Source organism: Arachis ipaensis, chromosome B07 (assembly GCF_000816755.2).
Source record: "Arachis ipaensis cultivar K30076 chromosome B07, Araip1.1, whole genome shotgun sequence".
NCBI lineage: Eukaryota > Viridiplantae > Streptophyta > Magnoliopsida > Fabales > Fabaceae > Arachis > Arachis ipaensis.
Window position 1 is genome coordinate 37,031,187 of NC_029791.2, and position 4,635 is coordinate 37,035,821.

The 4,635-nt window shown below is 31.5% G+C and overlaps 1 long non-coding RNA gene across 1 annotated transcript; it reads left to right on the top strand.

Annotated features, from left to right (window-relative positions):
• LOC110264564 lies at positions 1,445-2,219 on the top strand. The gene is made up of 2 exons (XR_002350738.1): positions 1,445-1,671; positions 1,765-2,219. It is a non-coding gene; the product is annotated as an uncharacterized LOC110264564 (long non-coding RNA).

A 4,635-nucleotide genomic window follows, 5' to 3' on the forward strand; every position in this document is an offset into this window, starting at 1 on the left:
GATATTTATCCTTATAAAATTAAATAACTAATTAGCTATATTTAAATAAATAAAATAAATTAAATAAAAATATTTTTAAAAATTAATTAAATCAATTAGTTGATACAAATAATTAGTATAATTGATTTTATTTGATTTATTGAATTTAAAAAAATAAATTAGAAAATAGTTGATTGAATTAATTAATTGATATAATTAATTTATTATAATTGATTAGATTTAATGAATTAAAAAAATAAATAGAAAAACATAGGAGACAATGATTTTTTTAACTAAATTAATCTGTATTTATTGTATTTAATCAATATAAGTAACAAATCATCTATGTTATTATGTACCTTATAAATTAATGAATTAAAATAATTGATATAATAAATTATAATTAATTGATTGATATAAATTATAATAAATCGTGTGATATTTAAATATCTAATCAAATCAATTAGTTGATATAATTAATTTACTGTAATAAATTGTATTCAATGAGTTATAAAAAATAAATTAAGAAATACGCTCAGAAGTATGTCACGTCAACTCCATCATTAAGTACAGAAATTCAATTTTATATAATTGAAATATACATTCTTATATATGACTATATGTTATAGAAATATGATTTTATTCCATTAACTTACCAAATTTTTTTAATTTATCACGTATATTTAGCATGGAATTATAATTTTTCTAAAATAAATTTAGAAGAGAGAACAGTGCTCTCATTTTGGAGAGAAAATGAATTCATGAAGAATTGGCACCTCACTTTTATTAGTTGATAATATATTAAATATTGATTTTATATAATTATAATAAAGATATTTTCCTAAATTAATATAATCATGTATTATTCATTAAATGCATTTATTTTGGAAGGAAAATGGATTTACTAGAAATTGATATTTCACTTTTATTAGTTGGAGAAAAATCCAGTTTTAGTATATTGTTAAGTAGATAAGTAGATAGATTTACATTTCTAATTTTCTTCATTGAAATTTAATTTATTGGTTAATTATTCGCTAATTTTACGGGATTTACAATATACATGTAATTTTTTTTAAACAAAAAGCTCAACACAACAAAATAGAGTAGTTAGAAAGTACAAAGTTACTATATAACAAAACAAAAAATTAAACTGTAGTCATCTCTGACATTGTCATCAACGACTAAAAAAAATAAAAACCAGTCCACTCTTTGTAGCTCCTAATCGACTTGTTAATAACTTCCGCAACACCTACTTCTTAATTTCTGAACATCCTGTCTGTAAACTCCGCTAAAATCGGTAAATAATTAGTCAATAATTTGAATTTTATTTAGGAGAATTAAAATTGCAAAACTAATATCAAAATAGGATAGAGCTCGTCAAAATGAGAATTTTGATACCAATTTCGAAAATTTGGCCCAAAATCAGACCGAAATAGCCGAACCGGTTGAACCGGAGTCCGAACCGGGCCCGTGGGTCCAATAGGACCCAAACACTTAAAGAAGACAGCAGCTCCTTCTTCCCCCATTTGCATGCAACGCAGCAAAACAGATTTGGGGAGGAAGAAGAGACCCCAAACCTTTAACCTCCTTTGATCCGCCATAACTCTTCCGTCTGGGCTCCGATTGCCGCACCGTTCGCAGTCATACATCCAGCGCGTCGAGTTCTACATTTCTATTAGATCAATTTCACTGGTAAGCTCCATTTCTGTTCCAGAATCTCTACCTCTCTTTCTGTTCTTGAAATTGAAATCCTATGGTGAGATTTTGCCAATTTTGATGTTCTAGGTTCGATTTAACTTGCGAAGCTTACTGGGTTTGAGTTGCTACGTGTGTGGGAGCGGTAATATTTCCCTAAACTTTAATTTGGTTTTAATTCTATTAGGTAAAATCTGATTTGGAACATATATATATGTATTAGGTGTAGGTTAAGTGGGTGTTCATGCATTGGAATTGAATTGGGATTACTTGGAGGTTTGTTGGTGACCAAGGCTTGTTTTGGGGTTGTTTGATTGAGCTTGGAGGGGCTGTAATTTTGAGTTGTGAGGCTACCTTGGGTGAACTAAGTGATTGGCCAAGGTATGGTTTAAGTTTCACACGTTTAATATTTACGGTGTTGTGAAAACTTAGGTTAGAGGAACCATAGGATAAGTTGAATTATTTGTTGTATTTAATAATTAGCCTTGTAATGTTGTTGGAATAGATTTGTTGGTGGATATATATTGGAATTATGAGGTGTGGAAGTTATTAATGGTGTACTCTTATATTTATTTATGATGGATTAGGATTGGTGTTTGTTAATAAGGATGTAGAGTTGTGTTGTGGTGGAATTGCATATGCTGTAACTAATTATGTAATGATCGGAATTGTATGAGACTAAGTTTAGGCTAAACTGAAAAATTTGGGACCTTTTTGTTAAATATACAATTTATGGCAAATTTTTAAAGTTAGGTTGTTAAATCTGTCCTGCAGCAAAAAAGGTCAAACAGGGCAGCAACTTGTTTATCTTGCTGCGACTTCTACGAGTTGAGTTTTCGAGCAAAACAAATTTTTCTATAAAATTTGATTTACTGCTCTAAAACTTCAGAATTTTAAGAGTTGAGGATTGGGAGTTGTGAATTTTTGAATATTGGTGGTCAAAGCTGAAAAGAAACAGATTTCAGCAAGCTATGCATCAACTTCCAATGCTTGTAACTCTTAGAATTGAATAGCAATTGGGTTACAACCAAGACACACACTTGTTTCTGGATGAGCTAGGAGTTTCCAAACCAAAATTTAGCTTAATTGGAGTTTTGTAATAAAAGTTATTCAAATTAAAAGGTACTAAGCTTGTTGGCTTCTAAAACAGATTTTGACTCATTTTTACTTAACTTCCAGGTAATATAACTTCTTTATTAAAAATGGTATTAATTCAGAACTAATTGAGAAAGAAACCTGGATGAGTAAAGTTTAACTACATTAATTTTTAAAGTCATTGGATTTAACTTGGATTTTATATTGAATTTTGAATATCACATGCTGCTGCTGTTTTTCTGATTTTATGCACTACAGAGTAGTCATGGTTTTTCCTTTATTCCTGAGGCTAGAGAAATTAGAAAATTATGATCTTTGGTTTGTTAGAAAGCTTATTTCAAGATGAACGCCTGGACATAAAGTTTGTACAATTTCGAGTTCATTTGTTATATTAAAAACAGAAAAGAAAATAGAGTGTCGAGGATGTCTTAGTGGTAGTCATGGGTTCGAGAAGTTAAAGTTTAATCTTCGTGTGATGTGATTGATTTAATGTTAGAGTTGGGTTGATTTTAAGATTATTCAATATTAAAGAGGTTGAGAAGATTTTGATAAATGGTTTGGTCGGGACCCGAAAAGGGTAAACGTGATGAATTATAAGAGAAAGATGTGAAAGCTAAATGAATACATGTTGTTATAGCTATAAAGAACGAATGTAAGGAAATGATGATGATAAATGATGAGATTTGGCAATGACTGTGTGTGGCTGAAAAGGTCGATATGGCAAGTTGAGGACGGAAGTTCTCTCTCTTGTCGTGATGCAGATGTGGGGAAGGTGGAAAGGCACTCTCCTTCGTATATCCTCCAGGAGAAGGTGGAAAGGCACACTTCTTCGATGTGGAAAGGCACTCTCCTTCGTTTATGATCCTCCTGGAGATGCGCAACCTAGAGACCAATGTCTAAGTTAGCTACCAGATGTGTCGGGTTCTGGAAAAATAACCGACACGTGAGCTCACGGCCAGTAGGATAGACATTCATCATATGCATATGTGTGCTTTGTTTGAATGTAAAATAATTGGGGTTGCCTATGTGATTATCATGCTTATCTGCTATCCTTGCTACATGCATTACTTGTACTTTACTTGTACTTGCTATGTCTGCCTTGTTTGCCTGTGTTGTTCTATTGGTGATTTTGGAGGATTGTGGAGGAAGGGGAAATGGTTAATGGTTTTAGTTAGAATTTGGTTAAGATCAAGAACCTTAGTGGACCACCCTGATCATGGCTTTCGTCTTTAAATCCATTGAGTTTTATAATCTGAGTGTCGGCATTCTAGGATTGCCTCTGGCATTCTCAGGACCTTATATCTTATGTGTGTGACACCTTTACCATGCTGAGAACCTCCGGTTCTCATTCCATACTATCTTGTTATTTTTCAGATGCAGGTCGGGAGCCATCTCGTTAGGCGTCTGGACTCTTAAAGCGGAGGGGTTACTGGATATTGTTGTTGTATAGTTTTGTTGTACAGTGATGTATATATATGTACTTAGCTTTCTCTCCGCATATCTTGTCCTTTTTTATCCTCTTAGAGGTTTATGGAGAGGCAGGATTGTGTGTATGTACTTTTGGGTTTTGGATATGTATGTATATATGTGTAAATATTCTCCGGCCAGTCTTGACTTCGCAGGCTGAGTTAGGAGCTTGTTATTTTGTACTTTTGACCCTCTATTCCTACTTTCTGTTTATTATACTTATGAATCTTAGTTTTCTTCGCACGCAACTTTTAAGTATCTAAAAGTTTTATGTTGAATAATGCTAATTGATCTTAATTATACTATAATAATTATATTCAATTAATTGATATACATAATATTAAATTGTATGATACTTAAATATCTAATCAAATCAATTAGTTGATATAATTAATCTAT